The 14,398-nt window shown below is 43.3% G+C and overlaps 1 long non-coding RNA gene across 1 annotated transcript; it reads left to right on the top strand.

Annotated features, from left to right (window-relative positions):
- The first annotated feature begins 4,947 nt into the window (after positions 1–4,947).
- LOC134478167 (uncharacterized) lies at positions 4,948–13,787 on the top strand. Its single transcript, XR_010050654.1, has 2 exons — positions 4,948–8,838; positions 9,426–13,787. It is a non-coding gene; the product is annotated as an uncharacterized LOC134478167 (long non-coding RNA).
- Positions 13,788–14,398: the final 611 nt, after the last annotated feature.

Here is a 14,398-nt window from a genome sequence, read left to right on the forward strand (position 1 = left end):
AACAGTCTCCCCACGTGCAGTCGCCCCAGCTCGGTTTTTCCCTTTGTGGAGAAGAAGAGGGTCTTACTGGAGTCATCCTGGTTGCAAAAGAACCCTACACAGCAGGTTCAAGTTCAAGGAAAATAAGGAAGGAAAGAAGGGCTCTGGTGGGCTCCCAGGTTTTACATGGCTCCCATAGCAGGGAGACCTAACGGTGGAGATCTGGCCTGAGACTGCTGTCCAGCTTGGGGTACTGTCTTCTCTGAGATTCTGTCTTATTCTCAGCTGCAGCGTGACCATCTGGGCCCTCACTTTTCACCACTTCCTAATCTAGCAGCTGTAGGGCCAAGGAAGGGCAGGTGTGGCCATTGTTCTAAACATTACCTTCCAGAGCCCTCTTTGGCCCAGCTGGATCAGGAGTCCATTGCTACCTGGTGTGTCACAGGACAGGGCAAGCGAGTAGCAGACGGTCTCAGGACCAGTGCCCCCACACTCGTCGGCTCCTGTGACTTTTATGAGGCAAGACTTGAGTCAGCTTCTCTATTATTACTTATGGTCGTTGTGGTCCCCAGATTTCCTTCTCTTCCCGTTCCTCAAGTTGTCTTTTGATAGTTGATGTTTCAGATAAAGCCTCTGTCAGAAGAAGTGATGCTTCTCCCCTTGTATCAGGCCCAGGCTCCTTGAGGCAAAGGGATCATGGATACTCTCAGGGTAATAAAACTCAAGTCATTTGGATATAAAAAGAGAGTTAAGGACTGGGGATTTAGCTCAGTGGCATAAACACCTGTCTTGCACATGTGTAGTTGTGAGTTCGATCCCTGGTACCAAAAAAACAAAAAAACAAAAAACACCCAAAAACATAAAAGAGAGTTAAGGATCTGGGCGATCATAATGGTTACTTACAGCTGTGTGGAGAAGAGTTGAAAGGATGAGAAGGAAGAGAAGGGAGAAGAGGAAGGGGATGATAATGGTGAATAAAGAAATTAGAAGCCAGGTGTGGTGACATGTCTGTAATCCCAGCACTCAGGAAGCTGAGGCAGGTGGATCTCTGTGAGTTCAAGGCCAGTTTAGGCTACAAAATGAATTCAAAGCTAGCCTGAACTGCATAGTAACACTCTGTCTCATTAAGACAAAGGAAAAAAAATAAAGAAATTAGAAGAATAGGCCTTACCAAAAAACAAAACAAAACAGAACAGAACACAGAGAGAGACAAGGAACACAAATAGATATTTACATGTGGTAAAAAGAATCTTCAGTTTAGGACCCAAAGATAACTTGACTCCTGGACTTGCTTTGCCCCTTAACTAGCTTGATGATCTCAAACAAACTGCTCAGTTGGAATCTGTAAAAACTGAAATGTTCCTCTAAGTTAAGTATTTCCATGATCCTACAGTATATAATCCTATGCTGGGAAAAGAAAGAGGGTCTTGGAATAAATGGGATGAGTGGAGCCAGTGAAGGGCTGGTTTCCTAGAGGAGATGAATCTTCAAAAGAGTTGAAAGATTTGAGGGCCAGCTTTGGTGGGAAGCAAAGATCAGGTGTGTGGCAGCCGGGAAGACCTTTAACAGTGGCTTGGGAGGAGGGATGAGGAGTGTGAGGGTGGAGGAAGAGGGCTGGATCCAAACGTGGTCTTTTCTAGGTCTTGGCTTCCTCCAGCATTATTTTTCAGAGGACCCTACAAGAGGAAGGAAACGACATTCACATTTTCTGGCTAAAGCAGAGTCTAAGTTTCAGTATTAGAAAGAGAATGAAGGTGGGTCAGATTGAGAGGAGGCCTGGGGAAGCATGGTGAGGTATCTTGAAACCTGTGTTAAGGGATTTCCCTGGTTTAGAACAGGGCAATCGTTTTTACCATTAAAATCCCATTGGTTTTCACCACTAAATTTCCAAGACTACGTACGAACCTCTCTTCCTTTTTGTAAATGTCAGTGAACCTGTGCTCAGAGTGAAGGAGGTAAGATCAGAATAAACCAGGTGATACAGTGGCAGTTGTAGCAGGTCCACAAGCTGACTCCAGATGAGTTTAAATGCAGGACAACGACTTACTACAACAGCCAGAGCTGAATTTCAGCTCTTCAGAGAAACTGTATTCATCAGTTTTCCAACGCTACGATAAAATGCCCAAGGCTGAGAAACTTTATAGGAAGAAGAGTTTTGTTCAGTTCATACTCCTGGGAATTTGAGAATGTAGTGTTGGTACAACAATGGCAGAAGCACAGATCGAGAGGTCACCAGAAGCCAGAGAAGCTGCCCTGCCACAGTCCCTCCTGAAGCACAGCTCTGGCTGACATAGGGCCCTGCTTCTCAAAGGTCTTACTGCTTCATGAAGACCATCGCTGAAGACTGACATATGACCTTTTGGAGAGCACACTCAAACCATAGCCACACTAGAGCAGGAATCAAATCAGGCCATTTAAAAGGGAAAAACCAAAACAAACAAACAAACAAAAAAACTTTCTACCACGGAGAATTTCAATCTCTAAAAACAATTCTCTGGGTTCTTCTTTGATTTTATGACTGTGTGGCTCAAGGGAAAGGGCTGAGCGGTCAAGACCCTCGTTACCCTCAGTGACATAGCAATGCTATAATCGTTTCTTCTGAGCTGGCCAGAATGGCACATGCCTGTGATCCCAGCTACTCAAGAGGTTGAGGCAGGAGGATCACAAGTTTGAAGCCAGCCTGGGCAATTTAGTGATACCATCTCAAAAGAAAAGACCAGGGGGGTGGGTGGGGTGTGGTGGGGAGCAGTGCTCTGCCTAGGAGCTCAGGACTGTAATCTCAGAACTCAAAAGGGGAGGCTGAAGTAGGAGGATCACAAATATGAGCCCCATGTGGGCAGTCTAGGGATTTAGTGAAACCCTGTCTCAAAAAATAAGAAGAGCTGGTTATTTAGTTCAGGGAAAAGGCCTTGGATTACAACCCCAGTACCCCAAAAAAAGTGTGTGTGGGGGGGGTGGGGGTGGGCAGGGATGCGGCTCAGTGGCACAGCTCCTCCCTAGCATGAGCAAGGTTCTGGGTTCCACCTCCTGTCAGGAAAATAAAACTTTCCCCTGAGCTCCATTGGAAGACAGGGAAACGAAACGCAAAACAAAACAAAATGAAAACCCTGCCTGTCTTGGAGTTTTTTGCACATGCTTCGTGTCTTACTCAGGCAGGAATAATAACAGGGAGGGGACATGCTGGCGTTTGCTAGGGCCTGTTGTAGAACGGGCGCCTTCTCATTCGCTATGTCTTCTCTCTGCATTCTCACAGATGAGGAAATGGAAGGGGAAGGGGACTTCAGTAACTTGGGGTTTCCCCAGTGTGGAAGGCAGAAGCGAGACTCTGAGTCAGTCGGGGACAGAGAGACATGTCAGGGGGTGGCGTGCAGCAGAGTCCTCAGCCCTGAGCATCTTCCACACCTCCTTGGAGGCTTTGAAAACACAAGTCACTGGGCCCTCACCCAGAGCTGCTGATCCCACAGGGGTCAGGGAAGTTGGCGTTTCTGACAAGATGATTCTGATGCTGTTGGTCCAACAGGACCAGACCTGGAAAACAACGGAGAGCAATGAGTGGATACGTGTTTCCTCATCTGTGTTCTAATCCAATGCTGCTCTATTTATTTATTTAGGTACCAGGAATCAAACTCAGGACCTTACACTTAATAGGCAGCACTGTGCCACTGAGCTACATCCCCAGCCCAGCAATATTGCTCTTGTATGTGAAGGCTAAGGCATCCAAAAGCAAATTTTTTTCCTTTTATTTTTTAAAGTAATACAGATTGAACCCAGAGCCTTCATACTCAGCTATAGCTATATCCCTACCCTCTTTAAATTTTGTGACAGGGTCCCACTAAATTGTCCAGGCTGGGCTTAAACTTAGGATCTTCCTGCTTCAGCCTCCCAGAGTGCTGAGATCACAGGTGCGTGCCAGCATGCTTGGCTTCAAGGTGCTCTTAGAATAGAATTCTCCATATTCGGAGAGTTGAGAGAACCATGTTTTCTTGACTTCTGATTCCACTGCAAGGTTTTACCCATAAAATATCCTCATTCTCTAGGGTGTTTGGTTACAAAGAATCCTCACCATGTCTGGAGTCTATGTGGGAATATTCACCTACTTTTAAAATGTATTTGTCACCCCTAAATCAACCCCAAAATGTTTTTGCAGTCATTTGCAGATGCACATGGAGAAGTGAGAAATCTGAATCACCCAAAATATGGCCCTGCACGGCCTCTGCTGAGCTCAGGAAGAGCGAGGCAGCTCCTCCTGGTTTCATCTTTCTTGAACCATAAACAAGTGTCCTTGTGTTTGCAGTATATTTAATGCTGGTTTTCATCATTGTGCTTTTTGTCCGTTATTCTGTTTCACTGTATTTATTTGTTTGTTACTAGTGCTGGGGATTGAACCCAGTGCACCGTGGATTTTGAGCACACACTGAGGTAGGTGTGTTCCCTGCCCCACCAGGTGTCAACAGTGCTCCCAGGGCTGAGCATGTAGCTCAGGGTTAGGGTGCTAAACAAATATGCCTGGGCTCCTTTCCTAGCACCACAAGAAACAAAGACAAACTCACAAAAGGGTCCCTAATTGTAGTGCTGGAGGGTGTCTAGCTTTTTCCAAATGCAAGAAGGCAGTGATGCACCTTATGGACAAAGCACATGCATTAAACATGTTTAATTTAGGCATGAGTTAGAGTGCTATTGGCCACAAATCTAATGTTAAATAATCACTTTATGTTAAAATAAGACATATGAAAATGGCCTGGGGATTTAGCTCAGTAGCACAGCACCAGCCTGGCAAGCATGAGGTCTCGAGTTCGATTCCCAGTACTATATATATATATATATATAATATATATATATATATATGTGTGTGTGTGTGTGTGTGTGTTTCCATTTATATATAATATATGATATATGATACATGATATATGTTATATATAATCATATATGATATATATAATATATATGGAAACACACATATTGCTTACTGAAAATATTGTGATTATTGACTGAGTATTCATAGTAATCCTATACAACATAACCAGTTGTAAACAATGAGAATCAAACATAAATTAGAGTGTAAGGTACAGGAAAGAGTAAAAATCAAAATAAAAAAAAAGGAAAAAAACTTGAAAATGACTCAGACTTGGCAAATAAATATATGTGTATTATGCAAAACCACAATATTTTTCTAGTTATTTCAGTATGCCAAAATACAGTGAATTAGGTTTTATGGAAGTTATTTAGTAGTTCAGCTTTCTTTTACTATTTTTTTCCTCAGGTTTTTTGTTTGTCTTTTTTGAGATAGAATCTTTGTAGTTCAAAATGGCCTTGAACTCGCTATGTACCCCAGGCTGGCCTTGAACATGTGAAGATCTTACTGCCTCGGCCTTCCTAGTGCTGGGGTCACAGGTGTGCAGCACCAGGCCAGGCTTCTACTTTTCAGCAGGCACTTGTGCCGCTGAGCTACGTCCCTGGCCCAGTGCTACTATTCTTTTATTTATTTATTTTGGTACCAAGGCTCGAACTCACAACCTTGCACAAACTTGCACTTGCCAGGCAGGCACTTATGCCACTGAGCTAAACCTCGAGCCCTTCTACTATTGATGCTTGTATTTGTTTAGTTTTGTTTGGTTGCTTGTGATGCTGGAGTTTGAACTCCAGAGTCTTTGCACTGAGCTACATCCCTCGTCCTGGTTATCTTACCGTTTTAATTTCACCAAACAAGATCTTCCTGTCACTAAATTGTCTACGCTGGGCTTGAAATTGAGGACTTTCTGCCTCGGTCTCCCTAAGTACTAGGATTACAGACATGTGCCAGCACACCCACCTCAATACTTTGTTTTTTAAAAAGTGAATCTGACAGCCCTGTCTGGTGGCTTATGCCTGTGGTCCCAGCTACTTGGGCAATTGAGGTGAGAGGATCACTTGAGCCTAGATCAGTTGAGACCACCCTGGGCAACATAGCAAGATCCTGACTCCAAAAAAAAAAAAAAAAATGCTGGGCATGGTGATGCACATCTATAATCCCAGCTCTCAGGAGTGAGGCGGAGGCAGGAAGACTGTCTTGAGTTTAAGGCCATCCTGGGCTGGACAGTGAGTTCCAGATGAGCATAAACTATACAGTGAGACCCTGCCTCAAACAAACAGACAAATAACAGCAACAAAAATTTGAATTTTATGCTCCTGTCTTTGTCAATGGTGCCCTTTGAGAGCCCTTAAATCCCTCTGAGCTAATATTACTGGCTTCTCTCGGTCACCATTCAGGTCTGGTGAGCAAGGCAGGGGCCTCGCAGCTGCTGTTCTGCTCACTCCTATTGTATCCAGAGAACAACAAATCCTGCTAGTGAAGGCATAATACTCCCACTGTTGGCGTAGCAGCTAAAAATGGGGCTGTGACTTGGAGAACAGTTTCTGAGCCTTTCCTTTGGTTCCATTATCTGGGCCTCCAGAAGAGGAATCTCATGTCTATTACAGCACAGAACCATACATATAGCCATGCAGGATACGAATGAATCTTTAAAACAGGAACCATTATTTGCTTTTTTGAAACAGGATCTCACTACGCAGCCCAGGCTGGTCTTGAACTCATGATTCTCTGTCTCAGTGTGGTTAATGGGCCATAGTTACGTGGCAGAGGGAACCCCATTCTCTGCAGGCTGGGGTAGGATGAGGGCTACAGAATCTTAGTACTCTGCAAAAGCACAGCAGAGCTCAAATGTCTGAGGAGTCCAGCTCCCAGGCTGCCATAGTGGGAGGGCTATCATTCAATCAGAATAATTAACGATCATTGTCAGTTAAGTGTACAAAAACGATTCCACTATTTCTGTATCCTTATGTTCTTGATATATGTGATTTTCACATACCTCATCCAGGTCTTTGGTCTGTCACAGGCCCCAGCACGTATGCCTGGCAATTATATTATACTCGTGTCAACAATAGTGTTTTCCCTTTGAAGTACCTGGTGGCACAGAGAGACACCCACTGGAGGGACCCTTTTCGCAATGTTGTGCTCAAGAGTTTGCACCCTTGTGTTTTCTCCTGCAGCACATTCTGTTGGCCTTCGGTCCCCAGAGACAGAATAATGAGCCTGGGCACATCTCTGGGGAATTGATCTTGTCTCATCTCTTGCTTGATCTGCTTCATGCCAACCTTGTGTCCTGTTAATAGAGGTCATGCATTGGCATTTGCGATGTGTGCACAGTGACACTTCCTAGATGCCGGTCAGGAAAAGTTAGAGGCTTGAGCCAATGAGAAGAAGGAAGGTTGTATACAGGGGTGTTGGGAGCAGGAGTCCAAAGCAATTTTGCTACAAGTAAGATCCTGTAAACATTCAGAGAAGCAGCTCCCCAGCTGTGATCTCAGATTGTCTCATCCATGGCTCTTTGATTTTAATGTTCAGCTGGACAGTTTTCCCTTGTTGTTTTTATTATTTTTTCCAAGTGTCTCATCTCTCCTCTGCCAAGGCTCCCTTGCTGAGTTCCATTGTTTATTTCACACCTCCTGCCCTGAGCCATTCAGCTTCCTCTGAGTTCCCCCTGCATCCTCAAGTCCTGAAAGTTCCCCAGAGCTAATCTGCATTCAGAGCTTGCACAAATCTCCGTGTATTTATACACAGAGGAGCTGGGAGCATGCCTGTAACCCCAGGACTTGGAAGTCTGAGGCAGAATTGTTTGTTCAGACAGCGAAGGCTGTATAGAAAATTTGAGACCAGCCTGAAATATAGAGAGACCTTGTCTCAAAAAAAAAAAAACCAAAATAAAATGAAAGGGGTGAATGCATGGAAAAGGAAGGAAGGAAGGGAAAGAAAGGGACTCAAACATTAAAGATAGCAATTTGTCATCTGGTTTCACATTCATCTAGTTTCTTTCATTGATCATTTCTGAGTGATTTTGTTCTTCTCTAAGTTTTTTGCTTAAGGGTATGTAGCAATTCCTTAAAAAATTTACCAGGCATGGTGGCACAGGAATGTAATCCAAGCACTTGGGATGCTGAGGTGGGAAAATTGCAGCGAGTTTGAGGTCACCCTGAACTCCTCAGTGAGTTCAAGGCCAGCCTGGGCTGCACAGTGAAACCCTGCCTCAAAATGAACAAATGAAAACAAACAAGCCAAGCAAACAAACAAACAAAAATCCCAAAATTAAAAATATAATTATCCTGTGCTCCAACAATTCCACTTCAGGGTGTACATCTGAAAGAATTAAAGTAGAGAGATACCTGTATATCCAGATTAATAGCAATATTATTCACAATAAGAGAGGAGAAAGACAAGTATTCATGGATGGGTCCCATTCCACACAATGGAATACGACCCAGCCTTCAAAGGCAAGGATATCCTGACATATGCCACAACTTGATGAAACTTAAAGACAGAATGCTAGGTGGAAATGGTCACAAAGAGACAACAAATACTGTATGTTCCCTGGACATGAGGTTCTTAAAGTCAGATGCATAAAGAGATTGTGGAATGGTATTGGCAGGGGCTGGAGAGAGACGCGAAAAGGAAGTTACTGCCTAATGGCTGCAGAGATTCTGTCCTGCAACGTAAAAAGAATTCTGTTCTGTACACTTAGAAGTGATTAAGATGGCATTCATCATAAGAAGCATCAACTGGGGGCACCGGCCCAAACAAACAGGAGAGCTGGTGATGTTCTGGGGCATCGCCACCAAGCTGGGGACTGAGGAGATTGTGGGCAATGACCCCAAGACCAGGCAGAGCCTCTCTTCAGTGATGCCAACCCTCCTGCAGCACATGCAGCGTAAGCTCTAGACCACGTCCAACTGGATCACTGGAAGAAATGCTGCTAAGAGTCATCGCATGAATGATTCGGAGGAAAACTTCGCAGACCTCAGATGCTGACTGAGGGGAAGAATTGAAAGGTGAGAACAAGAGAGTCGGAGGTTGCTAATAATTTACACTGATGTATGAAACATCATTTTTCCAAGCCAAGAGAAGACCTGGTGGCTTTTTGCTACTACTATATGCAGACAGGTTTTATAATGTAAACTCTTGGGGGCTGGTAATGTAGCTTGTGGCAGAGAGCTTACCAAGCATATATGAAGCCCTGGGTTCCATACTCAGTGCTGCAAAAATCATAAATAAAATAGACAAAATGGTGTCTCCTTATCACATCCTATGTATTTAGTTTACATAGTAATCCCCCCACCCTGCCCCAGCTTCTTAAATGTGATATCTTCATGTTTGGGAATTTAGTTGCTGTTCCCTTAATTATTAAGCCCTGCAACTTGGCAATTCTTGCATAAAATTGTCAGATTTTAAAAAATGATTAAGATGCTAATTTTTTGCATTGCTGGAGATTAAATTTAGGGCTTTTGCTTGTTAAGAGTATGCCACATCACTGCACTATATAAGATAGCTTTTTTGTTGCTTGTATTTTATCGTACTTTAACACATACACACATAAAATTTAGGAAGCACTTAAGAGCATTTCTCAAACTTGTTCCAGTATGCAGTGATGAGAAATCCAAGATCCTGCCCAGTGGACACCTCCAAAGGAGAGAGGTCAAATCTTTCACTGAAGTGTGACCGAAGAAAGCCTAAACCTGAGGAAGGACGGAAAAGAACAACCAGGAAATAGCACCACGTTCACAGCTGCGTGTGGGAACCCAGGGAAGCTGGAGGAAAAGCCTTTTGTGGACTCTCAGAGGACAATTGCAATGGCAGGTCCTAAACAGGAAGAACCAGAAAAACAGTTCCTAAAGCCCCATTCAGTAGCTCTGGAGAAAAATACCTAGAAGATCTCAGAGCCTAAAGTCTTGAAAACAAAGATGACAGCAGGAACAATAGGCAGGTATCAGTCTGAGGATTCTGGTAGTCTGGGCCAGAAGCTAAGGAGACACCGTGATATGGGATCAAAGTCTCTCCTGAATCCTTGGGTGCCAGGTGGCGCCCCGGCCTTGGCGTTGGTTCCCCACAATGAAAGAGGAGCCAAGCAAATGAGTCAGAGGAAAACTAAACCTCATAGGGGATCCACTTCAAGTAACCCTAGCCAAATTCCACCCAAGGCCATCTTTCTCAAAGCAGTGTCACCACCAGGTGCTGCAGGTATAGATGCCCAATTGGATGCACAGGTAAGAACTTACCTGTCTGGAGCCTTTTCAGCAAAACCCAGGGAAACTTGTACCATTTTAAGTTTATAAGGCACTTTCAGGGCTTCTAGAAAGGTTTCTTTGAAGTACTATTGGTGCCATTTTCTTTCTCCTGTTCCTTCATTCTTTTGGGTTTTCTTTCTAGTCCTTTAACTGTGATAAAACACATATAACGTTTATCATTTTACCCACTTTTAGGTGTACAGTCAATGTCACCTAATATGTTCACAATGTTTTGCAAGTATCACATCACCGGTATTTACTTTCAAAACTTTTTCATGACCCCCAATAGAAACCCTGTGCCCTGAACTGAGTACAGTGGTGCGTGCCTGTGGTTCCAGCACTTGGGAAGCTGAGGTAAAACGGTCGTGAATGTGCGACCAGCCTGAGCTATGTAGTGGGGCCCCGTCTCAAAGCACCAACAAAACAAAACAAACAAATCAGCAGCGATACCCCATTCACAATGGCCTGTAATCTTCGTGTCTCTCTGAATTTGCCTGCTCTGCCTGAGATAAGTAAAACCATGGAACATTTTCTCTCTGTGTCTGACTAATTTCCTTAGCATTTTTTCAGGATTTATCCATGTTGTAGCAGGTATCAGAATTTCATTCCTTTTAAGATTGCACAACAACAAAAAAGAGTGAACAATATTCCATACTGTGGTGGACTGACTAATGGTGAACTTGTAACACCCAGCTGAACTGAAGGCCCACCTGGGGGTTGTTGCCAACAGCAAAAAAGGAGAACTGGAAGGGAAGATGTCACGATGGCTCTCCCGATATGAACTCAGCTGTTCTCATTACTAGAGGAGCTCAGGTCCTCGCTGTGGAACCACAGTACAGGATGCCTGTGGTTCTCTTTGAGTGAACGCTGGCCCTTATCTTGAGCATTACTTCCTGGCTCCAGTGCGGATCCCTCAGCTGCTGGCACAGATATTCCACCCCGCGGGTGCAGACTTTCTAGCTTCCACTACTGACCTTTGGGCCTTCCCAGTGCAGATTCTTGATACAGACTTGCATGAGACATTGGCATAGGCTCTAGGCCTCCAGCTGGACTCATGGAGGACATTGCAATGGGCTCATGCAGGACTCATGCAGGTGGTCATCATGGGATGCAGGTCCTCAGCTGGATGTTTTTTGGGTCTGTAGTGTGTGAAAAGATCCCCTGCTCTCTTTTGCATTTGACTCTTAGGGTGAATATTATAAAAGAATTCTATAAATTATGTGTCTTATATGAAATTGGTTCCCTTTAAATGCTGAGTACAACACATACTATACATGAGCCACATTTTATCTGTTGATACAAGTTCAAATCGTTTCCAGCTTTTGGTGACTAGTAATAATGTTGCTGTGAACCACACTGTATAGGTATCTCTTTGAGTTTCTACTTTCAAATTTTGGGTACACCTCTAGCAATGGAATTACTGTCATATGTAATTCTATGTTTAACTCTTAGGAATGGCCAAACCATTCCCCATGGCTGCACATCTTACTTTCCCACTAACAATGTACGAATGTTCTGCTTTCTTCGTATCTTCACCAACATTTGTTATATTTGGTTTCCAACCTAATGAATGTGTGATGTGGTACTTACTGTGCTTTTATTTTGCATTTCTCTGACTAGTGATGTACATCTTTTATGTGCTTTGAGGCCCCCTGTGTATCTTTATGGATAAACTTCTATCTAGGTCCATTGCCTACTTTTGCATCAAGTTCAAACTACCAAAGAGGTTACTTCTTATCTGTGCATCAGAAGGAGCATCTATGGCTGCGGAGTCTGGTGGTAGCAACATTTGGAGAGTTACTCAATTTGTAGAAGTTTTTTGTATATTCTGGATATTGATCCCTATTCAGACACATTATCTGCAACTATTTTATCGCATTCTATGGTTAGTTTTTCACTCTCTTGATGATATTGTTTTGTTTTCAGTACTAGGAATTGAACTCAGGGCATTCACACTAAGTTATATCCCAGCCCTTTTAAAATTTTTTAATTTTGAGATGGGGCTCCCTCCCTCACCAAGTGGCCCAGACTGGGTTCAAACTTGTGATCTTCCTGCTTCAGCCTCCCAGAGTACTGGGATTATGGGATTGTACCACTACACCTTCTCTTTGATGATGTTTTTTTAACCACAAAATTTTTATTATCATCACTATAGTTATTATTATTTTGTCTGTTTGAGACAAGGTCTCACTATATAGTTCAGGCTGACCTCGAACTCACTTTGTAGCCTAGTCTGTTCTTGAACTCAAAAATGATTCTCCTGCCTCAGCCCTTTAAGTGCTGGGCTGGAGCACTGGTATTACAGGAGTGCATCACCACACCCAGCTCAAAAGCTTTTAATTATGATGAAATCAAACTTATCTATTTTTCTTTTGTTGTCTGTGATTTTAGTGTCATCTGCAAAAACTTACCACCTAATACAATGTTATTTTTAAAACCTCCTACATTTTCTTCTAAGAGTCCTATAAATTTAGGTCTTATATCTAGGGCATTGATCATTTTGGGTTTTTATATATAGTGTTAGATAAGAATCAACCGCATTTTTGTGGGGAGTACTGGTGTTCAAACTCATGACCTCATGCTAGCAAGGCAGGCACTTACATCGCTGAGCTAAATCCTCAGCCCCCAACTGCATTCTTTTGCATATAGATATCCTGTTTTTCAGGCTCCATTTGTTTTTTGTTTGTTTGTTTGTTTTATTTTGTGGTCTTTTTGAAACAGGGTCTCACTATGCAGTTAGGCTGGACTTAAGCTCACTTTGTAGCCCAGCCTGGTCTTGAATTTGCAACAATCCTGCTGCGTCAGCCTCCCAAGTGCTGGAATTACAGGCATGCACCACCATGCCCAGCTACAACGCTTCATTTGTTGAAAAGACTATTGTTGCCCAGGCACAGTAGGACATGCTTACAACCCGAGCATTTTGGGAGGCCGAAGCAGGAGGATGGTGAGTTTGAGCTCAGTCTGGGTAATTTAGTTACTTGGCAAGACTGCGTCTTAAAGTAAGAAACTTTAAAAAGGGCCAGGGATGTAGCTGTTTGATCGTTTAAACCTGATGCAAAAGTGAACAAAGATCCTGAATTCAATCCCCACTACCAAAGAGGAAAAAACACCCTTCCCCAGGCTTACTTTCTTTTATATTTGCATCCTTTTGTCTCCCTGCTAAGTGAGAACAGAGGATTTAGCTAAATTTCTTTTTAATATAGCATATGGTAAATAACACTTGTAAGCAACATGTTATACTTAAATATGTAATGAAACTTGGTGACAAGATGGCAAATATAAATTCTACCTCATTCTCAATGCCCTGTTGCATCCGCCTAGATGATTCCTATCAATGACCTGTTAGCATGCACTGTCTATAGTACCTGTCAGAGTAATTGACTTACCTTTTCCTCCAACAACCATGGAAGCAACTGACTCTTCAGGTACATAATTCTTGAGTTCTGTTCCACAACTTGGAGACTGAAGTAGGAGACATCTGCAAAATCCCCTCATCACTGCGCGCCCACTGAGGAATGCAGGGACCCAGAGCCATGCCAAGGAAACCTTGCAGGGGCAGGAACCGTCCTTTCTCACCTCAGGTGGACAATTCTGAGGTTGTGCCATTTGGCCACTCAAGAGAGACAGCCCCAATCTCTTACAATAACCAGGGTGAGAACAGTGTAACAGAACAAGCTTATATTTGAAAAAGCTAATAAAGTAATCTTAGCATCTGATGCCTTTTGGTGTTTTTTTGGGGGTGGGGAGGATAGGGTTGAGGTTTTGTTTTGTTTTTAGTCTAAAAAAACCCAGATGATTTCCTACAAGCGGTGACTCTGGACTAAAGAATTTCCTGTCGGACTGGTCATGGTAGCCTAAGCCTATAATCCCAATACTTGGGAGACTGAGGCAGGAGGATTGCCACAAGCGTGACACCAGCCTACATGATTAGTTCGAGGACAGCCTGAAGTGAGATCCTGTCTCAAAAAAAAGAAATTGCTGGCAGGAGTCAGTGGTGATTTGGCTATGTGATGAAGACAGAAATATTTGGTTTCTGTAGTTGGCTGAGCAAAGGAAATAGGCTGAAGTAGCCACTCTACGAAACCAGCTATTTTGAAGTCACTGTCAGTTGGGCAGACTCTGTATTTTCCCCTGTCTGTCATTACAGTTCCTCTTCACAGCGCATTGCTCTGTGCAGAGAGCTGGGTAATATCTTTACATATTCAACCGTGCCTCGTTTCTTCCCTTTGATCTATTTTTAAGAAGTTTATTTATTTGGTTATTTTTAAAGCTTATGCTTCAGTAGATTTTGGTATACTCACAATGTTGTACAAAAACCACCACGACC

The sequence above is a fragment of the Cavia porcellus genome, unplaced genomic scaffold (genome assembly GCF_034190915.1).
Source record: "Cavia porcellus strain 051 isolate PalLab524CR breed Dunkin Hartley unplaced genomic scaffold, mCavPor4.1 scaffold_11, whole genome shotgun sequence".
Taxonomy (NCBI): Eukaryota; Metazoa; Chordata; class Mammalia; order Rodentia; family Caviidae; genus Cavia; species Cavia porcellus.